A 16981-nucleotide genomic window follows, 5' to 3' on the forward strand; every position below is an offset into this window, starting at 1 on the left:
GACTTGGGCAGGATTCCACTCCCGTCTACTCTCTCCATGAGGTCCCTGGCCTGGGCAGGAGAGAATTTCTCTGGCCTTCCCAAATGGATCTTCCTGGTGCTTGTACTTGGATCAAAATCTTTCTTCCTCCCCCATGAGGCAGCCCTCTGAGACTGTTCCTTCCCTCCCCCTTGACAAACAGGCTGTGGTTTCAGACAGGAGGTGAATGTTTGTCTGGGCTCTGGATCTGTGCTCAGAGGGTTGAATGGGCATTTTAATGGCTGGATAGGCCTATTCCCTTTGGCTGTTGTGGTGCACTGGGTGTTTTCTCCTGGCTTGTATGAATCATTTTCCTTCTGTGCTTTGTATTAATTTGAGCTCACTGCCTCTGAGACAGGATAGTGCTGTGGAGGAGGTATTCTTACTAGTATAAACATCCTCATTACCAGGAGCTGTAAGCAGTCTGAGGGAAGACACTGATTAGAAGGCAATGTGATATCTAAGGCAAAGCTAACATTAGTGTTTCAACAAAAGCTACTTATGTAAAAACTATACTTCTGGAACAATCACCACCAGGCTGGGTGTTGTTAGATCAGGAGGCAGGATAACTAAATTCTGTCCCCAGATCTACCTCTGATTCACTGCAAGGGTGAATCATTTGACCTCTCTGACTAGGGACAGAAATTACACATAAACCGGTATAAGTGATTGGAAACCAGTTCAAATCTGTAACACGACAGAAGTTTGGCACACATGAATAAACCACTGTCAAAATGGCCGAAACTTGTTTAAGATAAATCTGGATGGATGTAGTATTGGGTTTAACTGATTTAGGTTAAATCAGTTTATTGAACTTCTGTCTCAGATCCCTTCCAGATTCAAGTTAGTTCACTGTCCCCCAGCATCCCAGGATACTTTGCACCTCCCCCACAAACCTCTCTGTGCAGGGTGGGCAGGCTAGCCTTGGCCCAAGCTGTCTGCTCCAGCTGAGCAGGGAGGTGTGCTCTAGCGCCCCCTGGTTTCTGGCCTGGGCCATTGTGGGCATGTGGTTGCATTTCCAGAATCAAAATTATGTCTGTTCACTTGCTTATTGGTTCAATCTACACAGCTCAGGTTAATCTGCAAAGATTCAATCAATTTAGCCTCAGGCTTTTTGACTGTCTGTACTTTTCTGTGTCTCTGTTTCTTCCTCCATACAATAGAAGTACCACTTGCCTATTTCACAGGGATTCATTAAAGTCTCTTTCTGGCCTCCTGTGTAAATCTGGAAGAATGGCCTGACTCAAGTTTTGCACTGATGTGAATGAAGTAGGAATCTCACAGGTAGAATTTTTGAGAGGTGCTCAGATGGCAGAGGCTTGAGACAGGCAAAGACAGTCATTATGGCTAAGAACTTTTTAACTGTCAGGCAATTCAGGGGTAGGTAGTGATATGCTCCTACAGCTGACAAGGGGCTCCTACTGAAACATTCCCTCTGATCAGCCCCTTGTATGTAGTAGGAATGTGCTGAAGAGAAGAGGGGGACTGGCCCCAGTGATCTGTTTGCTTTCTCAGATAAACACATGCTTATTCAGAAGTAAGGATGGAAGGAAACCTACTTAGCAAACAAACTTCTGTCAAGTGCACTTGCTGGAAACAATTATCCCACTTTGTCCCTGACAAAATAACATGTTCAGTATATTGAGAGCAGAGCTTAATGCATGATTTGTGTACTTCCAGAAATGGGACACTGTTCTCCATGCCAGGACTTAGCAGGACCTGGGGTGGGGTAAGGGAAGGGTGCTTCTAAGCTAGCTAGGACTCAAGCCTCATTCATCCAGGGTTTGTGCAGTCACATGATGAAAAGTCCCACTGTAAAAATGACATACAAGAGGGCAGAGTGCTGCAGCCCAAATCAAATCATTTTCACCGTGTTTACAGGTGGTGCAATTCCACTGGGTTAGAAAGCATTACTGATCTGTAGTGGAGTAAATGGGACTGCAATGAGAGCCTTGGAAAAACTTAAGTCAGAGAATCAGATCCTCAGCCCTTTTGCATTGCTCTAAATGAGATAAATGGACTGTGTAGCTGCTCCAGTCAGACAGTGGAACCTCCCCCCACCCATCCCTTCAGGGGCAGGTTGTAGGGGTGAGACAGGGGTTGGGCAGGACTGAAATACTGCTCCTGGCAGATGTAACATCTCTTTGGAATCCATTAACAATTAGAATAAATTACAGCAGCTAGGTGGCTGCTCTGCTTTGCACTGGAAACTGAACCGGCCCTTGCAGTCTGGTGGCTGGGAGAATGGCGAAGCAGCATACAGCTCTTTCCCACTGCCTTGGGAACCAAAGCATACCTGCATTCCTTGGATTCTGTGTAACTAAAATCTCACCTTTAATACTGCACTAGTGAGATATCTCTGGTTCAGGTCAGAGGGCAAAGGTATCAGCAACTAGAGAGGCCAAGAAAGTGCTGATCTGATCTGCGTTATGTCTAGGCAAATGTTCAGTTGCAGCAGTGCCACAATTGCTTATGTAGTTTTACAAAGCTTCATCCCATTTTGATGGAAATATTCTACCATCAGCCATTATCATAAGACCGACAGTACATGTACTCCTCTGAGTGTAGATGACATTCCAGGGAAGTGCCTAACATCAGAGCCGACCCTAGGGGTGTGCAGGGCCCAGGGAGTATCAGCCTGTGTGGGGCCTGTGCAGGGGGGCGTTGGGAGGGTAGCAAGCAGTGGTTGGGGGGATGGCCAAAGCACAAAGCTGGCAGCATGTAGCGGCCGTGCAAAGTGGTGGCGCCCTGGGCACGTGCCAATGGTACTGTCCTCAGGGCCTGTATGGTACTGCCCGCGGGGGTCCCCAAAGCGCAGGGCCCAGGGCGGTTGCCCTGATTCGCCCCTCCCCCAAGGGATGGCTCTTCCTAACATATACCTAATCACTTGACTAATAATAATGTTGGGCTGCACCTGAACCAGAGCCAAAAAACGGACCTCTTTGCCTCTGGATCCAACCCAAAATGAAATGCATTGGGGTAGATTTAGATCTGGGAATTGCAAGCTGAGACCTCCTCCCCCCACCCACCCAGAGGAGTGCTTGAGATCTGAAGCTCTTGTTGAGGCTAGCCTCTAAATAGTGTTTATTCTTGTGGTACTTTACCTCCAAAACCTCTTTGGTCACTACAGAGAGGAGCTTAGCATAAATATGCCCTATTGACTGTAATACAAAACACTGAGGGAGAAGAGAGTTGTGGTAAAATTAGTACACTCTGCAAAATGATGGCAGCAGTGCAGAGCCCAGGAAGGTAGCCAAGTGAGAGACAGCAAATCCAGGATCTTCCTGATTGGCCTCTGTCTTTTTCACTCCAGAGGGCTGTAGATCACTGATAGAGCAGCAGTGTAGAGATAACTGCTGAAGAATCCATTCCAGCAAATTATGGCATCAAGGCCTTCTGCATCTAACAGTAGCAGGGCTCTGGATAGCTGATAAATTCCAAGATTTCTAATATCAGAAGGCACAAATATATTTATCCATCCAAGGCACTGATATGTTTCCTATCACCATAGCATTTGAGTATCTCATAATGATTAACCCAATTATACAGGTAACAGCTCTGCTCTTCTAATTTAATTGATCATCTCTGTTATACAGCCTGCCAAGTGACTTACCCAAGGTCATCCAGGACATCTGTGACAGAACAGAGCATTGAACTAGGGCCTCCAGCATCCCAGGCTGCTGCTCTAACTACTGGACTATGTTTCTGCTCTAGGCTATCTAGTTTGAGTTACAAATCACAGTAAATTACAGTTCACCAAGCTTCTCTGGTTCTGAGCCCAGTATGGCTAAAGCACGTATTCCAGAAAAGCATCTGGGCTAGATATGAATACAGCAAAAGATGGAGAATCCCTGGACAGTTTGCTCTGATGGTTAATCACTTGCACCGTTTAAAAGAATTGCATCTAATTTATATAGCTTCGGCTTCCAGACATTGATTCTTGCTGTCTTTCTCTGCTAGACTAAATAGTTCCTTAGTACCTGATATTTTCTCCCTGTGAAGGTACTTATGTGCTGTAATCAAGTCACCTCTCAATCCTTTTCCTGATAAGCTAAGCGATTGATCTCTGTAAGTCTCCCACTCTAAAGTGTTTTTTCCAGCTGTCAAATCATTGTTGTGGTTGCTTTCTGCACCCTCTCCAGTTTTTCAACATCCATTTTAAAATGTGGCTGCCAGCACTGTATACGACATGCCAGTATAAACTCTCCCAATACTGTATGCAGAGGTAAAATCTCTCCTAGTCACTACTGCCCTATTCCCTCTCTACCCCTACTCACTACTCCCACATTTGGATATCCAAGGCTTGCATTAAGCCTTTTGTGCCACAAAATTGGCCATGGGAGGCTCATCCTGAGCTGTTTGTCCACTGTGCCCTTACTTCCTTTGCAGTTGCTGCTGTTCTCTGGTCCACATTCCCCCATGTGTTGCCTAGCAAACTATGACAGAAGCTGATTCATCTTTGTGCATCTCAAGAACTCAAATACAAGAAATACAGGTTCTTGTGAAAACCACCTGTCATTTATACCACTGGAAACTAGTTTCATAGTAGGTAGGGTCGGAAGGGACCTGAGCAGATCATCAAGTCCGACCCCTTCCATGGCAGGGAAGAATGCTGGGATCAAACGACCCCAGCTAAGTGATTATCTAGCCTCCTTCTGAAGACCCCCCAGGGTAGGAGCGAGCACCACTTCCCTTGGAAATAGTTTCATAGTTGATAGGGTCAGCAGGGACATGAGCAGATCATCAGACTAAGGAAGGGACCTGAGCAGATCATCAGACTAAGAGAAGTCCCCTTGACCGCAGTGGGGTTGAATCGGTGTGTTGTGTTTTTTGTGCTGTATATAGCCGGAAGGAACTGCCGAGACTCAATGAGCTCCAAATAACTCTGCTAACCGGAGTGCTGCCAGCTTCTGTGATTATTTTCAAGTGACAGGATTTTGCTGGAGGCTGGAGAGCCAGTCAAGCAATGATGCCAGAAGTGCCCGCTCACTTGTGAACAACCTCTTCACCCCCTCAGCCTGTGGTGAAGCCTCCTCTGACTGGCACATTTGCCCATTTTCTGGAGGTAGATCAGCCACTCAAGGCTACTGCAGGAAGGTGATTGAGCCTTTGTCCTCCTCCCCTCCTCCCTCCATACTCCTCAGCTGCTCAACACTGTTCCTACAGGAGGGAGAGGAGAAGCAGAAAGGGTCTGGCAGCTCAGAGTGGTTCTGCTCTCTACGCTGTTATGAACAGGACAGATCCTGCTTTCCCCCTCCCTGCAGTACCAGGCTTGGAGAGGCTCCAAGACCCCCTGGACCTTTTTCCCCCTCACTATGAAAGGGGGAGAAGAGGGCTGCATTGCAGCTGCCCACCTGAGGCCTGCGGTGGAGAAGTGAAGAATTTCAGGAGCAGCAGAGGTGAGTTTCTGAGGTCAGAACTGACATAGGAACTGGGGGGACAGGATTGACATGGACATTTGGGGGCAGAATGAACTGTTGGTATGGGGAGGGAGCACTGCATTAGTTAAATCTGGGATCAGTAGCAATGGTAACTATCCCCCATGCCAGTATGGGAAGTGGGAATTCAAAATCAGGAGACCAAAAAGTATAAAATAACTCATGGCTTCGGGGTTTCGATTCACGATTGTTGTTATCCTTCAGGGTTGATAATGCCATTGTATAAACAAAGCTGGACCTTGCATACTGTGTAGACATTACATTACTGCCCTGGAACACAGTGAGAGCCGATAGAAGGCTTACAAAATATTTAAAGACATACTCCTCAATTCCTATGACATACTTTAAGAGAAGACTCAGGCCCACAGGACACCTTTTTCACACTACTTCCTCTTCCACCCCCCCCCCCCCCCCCCCCCCACCTGTCCAGATGAGCAGTTTTTTTTTTTTTTTAACTGCAATAAGAATATTATTCAAATCAGAAATCCATAAAATGCAGACAATAGCTATACCTCAGTCCCGTCATTATCCTTGATATGATACCTCACATACACTGTCACTGAGAAACAAAATTCAGGTCAGAATCAAAACCTAGAAATAACATAAGCCTAAGTAATAGGCAGGAACTACAAAAATCAAGTTCCAACCTGGATTTCACCCTTCCTCCATCCCTGCCCCTAAGCTCAGACCTGGAAGTTTTAGTTTGTCTTTCAACAAGGATGAAGTTGCAAAACCCAGCTCAGGGATCAAATTCCCAAACTTCAGCCACTTCCACATATTGTGGGTATCTAGCTTTAGGTTTTAATTTGGGGTCCAGCTATAGATATACTGAGGAAGAAGAATCAAAATCACAGGCACACCTTCAGGTAGAAGTCACATATGCACATACCACTACTGTCATTATCACAATATTATTAAATACTGCAGCTCATATTTTGACTCTTTCCAAAAAGATAATCCCAGATGATTGTTATGGATGCTGTAATTTAAATCAATTTTATCTGCTCCCAAAAAACTTCCCACTACTACTACCTCCTCATTGCAACTTCCTCGGACTTCCATAATTTATTCATCCTAGGATGCACTTAAACAAATGCTGCAGTGCTATTTGAGTTAAAGCATTAGTTTTAAAATTTTATCAACCACTGTGCAGGTGGCAAATTCTAAAGCTGGGGAGGATAATTACTGTAGGGGAAGGGTGTTGAGCAGGACTCAACCTGACTGAAAGGCCCAAGCTGTCTGGAAGTTGCATTTATCTAAATAGAAGACATGTGAGGGAAGCTCTACGGAACTTAATGACTTCCAGCTGCAAACCAGTTCTTATTCCCTATTGCCCTACTTCTAAATTGAGTTGAATCACTGGTGGGGATGGTCCCAAAATTCCTCTCTGCACCTGGGAACATTGCACTTTTGTGCATACTTAAATGTGAGAAGAAAGGGTCTTATCCATGCTTCCTCTCAGATATTCATAGCTTTGTTGCTGCCAAAGCAACTTTCTTCCAACAAGGTGAATTCCTGTCAGGGCTGTATGCATGCCAAATCTGCAGTGTGAAGAGAGCCAGCAATGAAAACTGGTGGGGAGGAAGGATCTATCTACAGATAAAAGCTGCTTTTTGTTCATAGGTGTAAAAATGGGGGGAAACAGATCTTTTTTAATTAAATTCTACCAAATAATTTAATTTTGGGAATAAGATTAAGCTTAAGAAATCCAGTTCCTAGAAGTAATATTTGGATAAGCATTGAAAAGGGAGGCTCAGATTTTATGGTAACACACAAAGTTACCATATCGCCATGATGACCCGCTATGTTAAAGAGAAGTTTATCTCAAGGGTAACTAATAACTAGACCTGTGTGAAGCAGGTATTATTTGCTTAGGATTCAGATTCGGCCAATTCAGAGGGACACTGGAGGCAGCTGTGTCCAGCGTGATTGAGGACTCCTGCCTTTTTAGTCTATGGCCGAACCTCTGAATCGGTGCCAAATCTCTGGATCTGAATCGGCCAAATCGAATTGGGAAAGTGATTTGAATGACCAAGCTTTAGTTCAAGTGCCCCTGCTGTCATTTGGAAGCATGGGGATGCTGATACACAAGACACTGAGGCACTTTAATTAGAACAGCTCTCTGAAGCATGGGGATGCTGATACAAGAGACACTGAGGAACTTTAATTAGAACAGCTCTCAGAGCTGCCCTAATTAAAATGCCATCCCTCCCCCCCGCCCACCCTGGAGTATGTGTAAAAGTGCCGAGAGGTACTAGATTTAATGTGCATTACCTAAAGCACATTAATGAATGTATAGACATGGCCAGAGAGGGAAGATCTGGGAGGATCGAGTTAAAGTGAACCTACTCCGACAAACCCCAGCTCTATGCTGTACCATGGGGCATAATGTCTTTGAAAAATCACCTCTCCTCCCTCAAAAGAGAAGAGGCAGGGATTGGACTAGGATTAAATTGAAGGATTAGACCAGGAGAGACAGCCCTCTCTGGCTTTCCTAATAGTGGAATTGAGAGGGTAGAATGGAAACTAGGTTAAGTGATGAGTCCATTTCTATTCCTTCACTATGTGTGCACAGTGCCCTATGAAGTCACTCTGCTGGAAGGAAAGTAGCCACCCCATCAATGCAGCATAGCACAGAGCAACCAGCATAAGTAGATGCTAATTCGTATTAAGAATATTTGTGCTGGGGATGGATAGAATAAATGTGTCAAGGAAATTGGGTGCGCTGCTCTCATATAATAACTTAACAAAAGTCCATATAATAACATAGCGTAGCCCTTTGAAATCTTGCCCAAAAGGGGGGCAAAAGCACAGTCCCTCTTTCACTCACCTGCCATGACTTGATTACAATGAAAAGACTGAAAACAAAGAAGGCTCCAAAATTATGTATTCTCCCACCCTTCAATCAAAGGTTCTTTACAGGCGCATTCCTTGAGGCTCCACCTCCCCAACACCTCTTCCATATGCCAACCTTGTTGTTAAATCAGTGATGTCCTCCTGCTTTGAGACCTAAATGGTAACTTCCTTTCTTGAGCGTATACCCTTTTTTCCTTACTGCTTCTTTAAGGGCACTGAGTGTGGGTGAGTATGTTACTGGGAATGTCCTACAGTACTCTTTCACTCGTGACTCAGAATAGTTCTCTACTCATAAATAATAAGCGTGGTCATAGTCCTGACTTGTCCCTGTCTTAAGTATATAAATGAACTTGCATCAGTAACAAAAGCAAGAAAATATTTCTGTCACCTCGCAGTGCCCTATGTTTGGCACCCTGCGAGGATCCACTCGTGACCAGTCCAACGGCTGTTTCCCGATTCACAGTTCCACCGTCACCCAAGAGAAAGAACTTCTCGGCTAACTCCCTTAAGGATAAAGACTCCTTCTTTGACGAGTCCCTCTTGTGGGCAAATTCCAGAGCCTCTCTTCCTTGGCTCACTAGAGCTCAGTTTTCCCTCCAGCTTTTCTACCCAGCTCAGTAGCACAGGCTTGGGGCTGGATCAGAGTACAGGGGCTCTCCTGGCTGCTGCTGTCCTGCTTTTACTCCCAGCAGTCTCCTGCCTCTTCGAACGCCCGGCCCTCCTCCGTCTCTGGGCTCTGCCTACATACGTCACTCCCTACACATCCTCCAATATGCAGGAAGTAAGAGCTTTAAAATCAGCATGGTGACCAGCATGGGCCACTCCAGAAATTCTGCTCTGGACCCTACAGGTGAGATAAGTTCATCAGTAGCCTTTCCTGGGCTCCTTTTCCAACAGGTTTGCAGGCAATTCAGGTGGAGCCCACCACGTTTACCCGCTAGACGTGTCGTTAGTTGCCCAGCCTGGTGACACCCCCTCCAAGTTACTTTGGAGTGCTGTCAATACCACCTCCTGCTTACTACTTGATGGTGTTTCCCCTTTGAGGACTTGACATCCTTTTGCCTTTTCATCATGCTCACTCCCGTATCTGGATAAAAAGTCAGCAACTGTATTGACCTTTCCTGGTCTGTGCATAATGGAGAACTTAATGCCTGCAGCACCAGTGACCACTGGGTAGTTTGGCCATTATCAGTTTTTGTTTGACTGAGCCACCGTAAGGATGCATGGTCAGTGATGAGATGGAATTCACATCCTATCAGGTAATATCAGAAGTAACTCACTGCCCACTTAACAGCTAAGCACTCTTTATCGATAGTCGCATACCTTGTTTCAGCAGGTAGGAGCTTCCGACTTGCATATGCAACGGGCCTTTCGAGGTCATCCCATTGTTGTGTTGTGTTGTGTTCACCCCATTGAAACATTAGAGGTGCCAGTCTGTAAAATAAAGGTTTTGTTATAATCTGGAGTATAGATCATTACATCCTGACAAAGAGCAAATTTAATCTTGTCGAAACTGTCCATTATCTCTGGGGTCCATATTATGCATCCACTGCCGCGCCCCTTTAGTACATCAGACAAAGGTGAGGCTATTTCAGCAAAATAGGGCACAAATCGACTGTAATAATTTGCTAGGCCCAGAAATGATCGTATTTGTTTCCTGTTTTGAGGTGGTTGACACTCTTTTGATGACTTTTACTTTGTCTGCCAGGGGTTTGATTATCCTCTCTCCAACCTGAAACCCCAACTACCTTCCAACTGCCGCCGGTGCTGCCCCAGCCCCGCAGTAGTGGCGGGGACCAGTGAGCGCAGCTCTGACCCCGCATGCCCCACGCCGGCTTTGGGCTTGCCCGCCCAGGCTGAGAAGTGGCAGCACAGGAGAGAAACTGCTGCTAAGTGCAGGGCAAAAGTGGCCCCTCTCCCTTGCCGCTGCCAGCGCTTCCAGGTGTAGCTGCATGGAGCCCATGTGGGGCTGCCCTCCGTCTGCTCTGCACTTGCAACGCTGCCCCACGGGGCAAGCCAGAGGGAGCAGTGATGTAGTGTAGACATAGGGCAGCCCTGCCTGGGCCCTGGGCAGCTACACCTGGAAGTGGCGGCAGTGGCGAGGGGGAGGGCCACTTTTGCCCCGCGTTGAGCAGCAGTTTCTTTCCCACGCTGCCACTGCTGAGCCTGGGCCTCAGCGCCTGCTCCAAGCTAAGCAGCAGTGGTGGCAGCTCCAGAAAGAAATTGTTGCTCAGTGCAGGGGGAAAGCAGCCCTCCCCCTTGCTGGGTAGTTTTTGGTGCAGCTGCCCAGAGCCCACGCTGGGCCAGGCTGCCCTGAAGCTCCATCACCACCACCTCTGGGTTGCCCTGCGCAGTGGCGGTGACACTGCAGAGCAGACACAGGGCAACCCAGAGGCAGTGGTGACAGAGCTGCAGGGCAGCCCGGCATAGCATGGGCTCCAGGCGACTGCACCAAAAACTGCCCTGTGTCAGCAAGGGGGAAGGGCTGCTCTCCCCCCCCGGCCCCCGCTGAGCAACAGTTTCTGCTTGGCTGCTGCTGCCGCTGCTAAGCCCAACAGGCGAGCCTGGAGCCAGTATGGGGTGCACAGGGTCGGGGATGCACTTGCTTGCGACATGATAATAGGAAGGGATTGGCTACACCTATATAAAGTCCAGGACAGAGTTAATAGGGATGTAGGCTGTAGCCGTGTTGGTCTAAGGACATAGGCAAACAAGGTTCTTTGGGTGAATCTGATATCTTTTATTAGACCAACTTAAATAGTTGGAAAAACATTTTTTTAAAGCAAGCTTTCAGGTTTAAAAACCCTTCGTCAGGTTGGGGAAGCTTCAGCAGTTGGTGCGTGCTCTTTCTGAATGGAAGGAAAGTAAAGTCATTATTGGAGTCATTATTGATGCCAAAATGAACATGGGCCGACAGTGTGGGGAAGCGGTCAGGAAGGCCAACCGCCCCTTGTCATGCATCCACAGATGCATCTCGAGCAGGTCCAAGGAGGTGATCCTCCCCCTCTATGCGACGCTGGTCAGGCCGCAGTTGGAGTACTGTGTCCAGTTCTGGGTGCCGCACTTCAGGAGGGATGTGGACAGCATGGAGAGGGTTCAGAGGAGGGCCACCCGCATGATCAGGGGGCAGCAGGGCAGGCCCTACAAGGAGAGGTTAAGGGATCTGAACCTATTCAGCCTCCTCAAGAGAAGGCTGAGAGGGGATCTAGTGGCCGTTTACAAACTAGTCAGAGGGGACCAGCAGGCATTGGGGGAGTCCCTGTTCCCCCAGCAGTACCAGGAGTGACAAGAAATAATGGTCACAAGATGGCAGAGGGTAGATTTAGGCTAGATATCAGGAGGTGCTACTTCACAGTCAGGGCGGCTAGGATCTGGAACAAACTTCCAAGAGAAGTGGTGCTGGCTCCTACCCTGGGGGTCTTTAAGAGGAGGCTGGATGAACACCTCACCGGGGTCGTTTGACCCCAGTACTCTTTCCTGCCATGGCAGGGGGTTGAACTTGATGACCTGCTCAGGTCCCTTCTGACCCTACCAACTATGAAACTATAAAGCAGCCAGAGGGTGGGCTGGTATGCATACAAGATAGGCAGTCAGTGAAGATGTAAATTGAGGAGTCAGTGTGTGAGAGACAGGCTGGGTGAGGGGGAGAGAAGGGGGAGGAATAGTGGAGAAGTACCTGGGGAGTCAGATGTCAGGAAGGTTATAATGTGTCATAAATCCAATGTCTATATTTAGTCCATGATTTTAGTATCCGGGAGGTTGGTGAAGTGGAATTCATAGGCTCATCTCTGGGAAGTGTTTTGTAAGTTTCCTTTGAGGATTAGAACTGAGACACTGGAGAGAGAGTGGCTTTCTTGTGAGAAATGTGCTCCCACAGGTAATTGAGTATTCTTGTCCTTGACGGATTTCTGGTGTGCATTCGTTCTGGTGCGCAGTTGTTGTTTGATCTCTCCTGCGTATTTTCCATTAGGCCATTTGGCGCATTGGATGAGATATATAACATTTCTGGAGGTGCAGCTGTAAGATCTGGGAATGCTGATGGTTCTGTTGTGGAGTGCAGTAATTGTGGGGGTGCTGGAAATGTGTTGGCAGGTTTTGCATTTCTTGTCATGGCGTGGTCTGGATCCACTTGGTGTGTACGGGGACTGAGGAAGTTTGCTTCTGGTGATGAGGTTAGCGCGGTTTGGTGCTTGTTTGAAGGCTAGGATGGGTGGCTCTGGGAAGATCTTTTTAAGAATAGGGTCTCTTTCTAGTATGGGTTGCAATTGTTTGAGGATTTTCCATATGGGTTCAAGGGAGGGGTGATATGTCATAACCAGTGGTGTGCGATTCGTGGGGTTTTTCTTCTGTACTGCAGCAATTCTTCATGTGGTATCTGGGTGGCTCTTTCAAACATGCAATCTATATCTCTGGAGGAGTGTCCTTATTGGGTGAAAGCCATTTTAAGATTGGTGAGGTGGCAATCCAGGGTGTTCTCCTCAGTGCAAATTCGGTGGTATCTGAGGATTATTTAAATAATGTTTGTGCTGTCCTTAGAAGGGTATACCACATAAATACTGTGTGTCAAAGAAGCTGAAGAGGAATACAGGCAGATACAAAATGAAGAGGGTTGGCTGGGAGAGTCAGAGGAGGAGGAGGAGGCAAGCTACATAGAGGATGAGCAGATTGGACTGAAAGATGTTGCTAGTGCAGCCCAATTTAGAGAAGCCCAAGAAGGAGATGAAGAACTAGAGGCAATTTGGGATAAAGTATTGCTGTGAGTAGAGACATCTGATGCACTCAGCGAGCAAGACTATGGTTATGAGGTAAGGAATAACTTGCTGTCCTGGGTACAGGGAGAAACAGAGTCCCAGCACAAAATGCCCCGTTTTAGTGCTACCTAAAATGTTTAGGCATATCATATGGCACTTAGTTCATATTACACCCACGGGAGGATATTTAGGTCACTATAAAACCATTGCTAGAATCACCCGCTGTTTTTTTTGGCCTAAGATACACACAGATGTAGCCCGCATGGGAGCGGTGTGCACAGATTGCCAAAAATCAGGAGAGGTGAAACCTCCATGGGTCCCATTACAGCCTATGCCAGTTATTGATGCACCTTTCCCTCGAGTCGTGCTCAACGTAATGGGGCCACTTCCTAAGAGAAGCATGGGTAATCAATATAATTTAGTATTCGTTGATTACATCACACACTACCCAAAGGCAGTTACCCCTCAGAACGGTCACGGAACCTCACATAGCAGAGGAGCTAATGAAATGGATAGCCCAGGTGGGCATCCCTAGAGAAATTTGGACAGACAAAGGCCAGAACTTTATGTCCGGAGTCCTGAAAGTAGTGTGCCAGACCCTGGGAATTATCCATTTATACACGCCAGTATATCACCCTCAGACAAATGGGTTAGTGGAGAAGCTGAATGGCACACTTAAAAGAATGCTGAGTTGTAGCTCCCAAGCTGACCCAGAGAATGGGACCTTGTGGCAGGGCACTGTTGGTGCCTGCCACTTTAAGAACTGAGCCAAGCAGCCAGCAGGTGCTTGATTGCAGCGGCCATTTTAGATCTTTGGCTGCCCATATAAACAAAGCAGTTCGCTGCTGGCAGGGGAGGCAGTAACATTGCCTGGCTGCAAGGTTCCATGCGACGGCCTGGAGGTAAGGGCAGGAGCTTAAGGGGATGGTTTGGAGGCTCCTGGTCCTGGGCATGACCTAAAACTGCACTCTTTCGGGAGTGGGTGGCCTGGTGGGGCTCTCAGTGGTGCAGGAGCCCCCAGGAAATACCAGGCCAGTTACCACCCTGGTGAAAGGCAGGTCAGGGCACCTTAATAACCCCAGCTCCCACAACTGGATGGGTTACCCACTAGTAGGGTCCAGAAGGCAGACCCAGGAGAGAGAGTGGGGCTATAGACTCAGAAGCCTGACTTGAAATCCCTCGACTGGTCAATGCTGGGGCCAGGACCGGAAGGGTCAAAGGGCCAAGGACCCACCAGGAGGAACGCCCATGAGCTGAGGGCCTGGGGTTCTGACAGGCCTTGGAGGTAAGGCCAGGGCCTGTGTAGCCAAAGGTCCCAGGGGGACCACACCCATAAGGGGGAACAGCTCAGGAAGCTAGGTAGCCCAGAATGAATGTGGAATACACCACCTGAGTGGATGGATCTTGTAGGGATCTGGACAGGAGGATTCTGGGGCCCAGTGTGGGGCTGGTGAGGTTAAGATCCATGGATGCCATCTGTGAGGCTTGGGCTGCGGTGTAGGGGAGGAACAGAGCTGCAGATTGTGCCCCCTGACATTGGGGCAAGAAATGGGCAGCCTCACACCTAATTAACATCCTAATTAAATATCATCAAGGCATGGCAGGAGAGAAGGTGAGCAGTTGGCCCAGAAACAAGTGGGTGGGCCATTGGTAGACTGGTCCCAAGGAGACCCCCCTTACAGAACTTCTAGTACCACTGCTACTTTTCGCTATACGTGACATACCCCAAGACTCTCTAAGATACTCTCCTTTTGAGTTAGTACTGAGGTATACTTCATGGGGTCTTCTCCAAGTTGTAAGAGAGGAATGGGAATACCCTATGGGAGTGAAGGTTACAGCTGAAGCCTATAAGGAAGAATTTCAGAACCATGTCCGTACAGCACAGCGACTAACTAATGATAACCTGCAGGCAGCCCAGCATAAACAAAAGAGAACCTATGATACAAATGCTAAACTACCAGAATTTAAAGGGCAGAAAGTGTTGGTCTTACTACCTACAGCCACCAGTAAGTTCCTCAGAAAGTGGCAAGGACCCTTTGAGATCACTAGATGTGTGGGACCTGTTGATTATGAGGTATTTCCTGGCCACAGGAAAAGAAAAACAAATATACCATGTGAACCTACTCCATGAATGGCAGACACTTGAAGGATGATTGAACGTCATAGATGAAGAGGCGAAAGAGTTAGGGCCTGCTTTTAACCAAGGGAGAGAAAAAAAGATGAAGACAGCTCAAACACAGGTTGAAATAGGATTGGCTCCTAGACAATTTCTTTCCTAGACAGAAAAGAGAACTTCAAAATCTTATACAGCAGTATCAAGATGTGTTCCATGACAAGCCAGGGTGGGTGCGTAACACTAGGAATGAGATCCGTACTCCGAAGTGAGTGGTAATCAGAGAATGTTGGCAGCCGGTACCACATCACCTACATGATAAAATCCACCAAGAATTGAGTTCAGTGTTGAGACAAGGGATCATTCATCCTTCATGGAGTCTGTGGAGGAGCCCTATGGTACTGGTGTCGAAACTAGATGGTTCACTCTGCCTCTGCATAAACTATAGTATAGAAAACTAAACGCCGTAGGCTGTTTTGATGTGTTCCCTATGCTTAACATTGCTGAGTTAGTGGAATGAATTGGCAAGGCCTGGTATATCACAACATTAGATTTATCAAAGGGCTATTAGCAGATACCCATGGCTCGCTGAGATCAGGCTAAAACAGCCTGTGGGACCTCATGGGGACTCTTTGAGTTTATACGGCTACTGTTTGGGCTACACAATGCCACAGCCACCTTTCAAAGAATAATGGATAGCATGCTAGCACAGGGGTGGGCAATTATTTTGGCTGGAGGGCCGCTTAACAAGTTTTGGCGAGTTTTAGCTGAAGGGTCGCAAGCGTGGCTCTGCCCCCGGTCACCATCTTGGGACCAGAAGTCCCGCCCCTAACCTCTGACCTTTGCCACTGGAAGTCCCTGCCCTTGCCATTGGAAGTATTCCTTTTGGGAAGGGGGTTTGCTATCTTGGAACCAGAATACCCCCCCCCCCAATTATACTAAAAATCAGACATCTATAATAATATTTTAAAATGTTATTTAAAAAAATATTTTGTCCTGATTTGTGTGTGTTTGTGCTGTGTATATAAAAGTGATTGCATAATAGCTCAAAATGAAGTCTTACTCTTGTATATTGTGGAGGGTGTGAAGGGGTATGGGTGGGTTGGTATGGGGTTTGCAGGGGGCTGTGGGTGGGTGTGTGCACATGGGGTGTGGAGGAGAGTGTGTGTATGGTGTTTAGTAGCTGTTCCCAGGCTACTTTTCCTACAGGTTTGTGGGCAATTTAGGTGGAGCCCACCACGTTTCCTGCAGTGTCAGGTTCCCATCATTTCCTTGGTCCACTCAACCACTACCTCTGGCCTTGCTGTCTCATAGAGGAAAGTCAGAGTGCACAGGGTGTCATTCATCAGGAAGTAGCAACAGATTGCCTTTCTCAGGGACATCGTACCCACTGTGGATATCTTCAGAAAGAGAGAGGTAAGTAAACAGGAAAGGATGGGTATGCCTCAACCATAATGAAGGGACAACACAAGGAAAAGTGTCTTTCCAAGGAAACTGTCTGTCCAAGGACAGCCAGCCATCTCCATCAAAACTTTTCCTAGAATGGAAGAGGTGAACTTCTGTACAGCACGGTCCCACCACACACAGTATGTATCGCTCCGTGTTCTCCAGCCATAACAAGTGGATGTGAAATCCAAGGGCTCCTGAAGACGTGCAGCAAGGCTGCTCCGACGTGCTGTAAATCCAGCATGTCAGAGCAGACTCGATTAATTGAGTCTGCTGGTGCATGGAAGTTAATGCATTTTTCCATGGTCAAAATGAAATGCTGCTATATATATAGGTATCAATTGAACACAATGTTTTAT

At 47.3% G+C, this 16981-nt stretch overlaps 1 long non-coding RNA gene across 1 annotated transcript in view; it reads right to left on the reverse strand.

The window, feature by feature from the left end:
• The window catches only part of LOC106721891, an 80136-nt gene that overhangs the window by 45014 nt on the left and 18141 nt on the right, over positions 1-16981 (reverse strand). The window contains exon 2 of the long non-coding RNA XR_001357615.2: positions 9636-9746. This is a non-coding gene — a long non-coding RNA (uncharacterized LOC106721891). The remainder of the gene's footprint in view (positions 1-9635; positions 9747-16981) is intronic.

This window comes from Alligator sinensis, unplaced genomic scaffold, assembly GCF_000455745.1.
Source record: "Alligator sinensis unplaced genomic scaffold, ASM45574v1 scaffold262_1, whole genome shotgun sequence".
NCBI classification, from domain to species: Eukaryota; Metazoa; Chordata; order Crocodylia; family Alligatoridae; genus Alligator; species Alligator sinensis.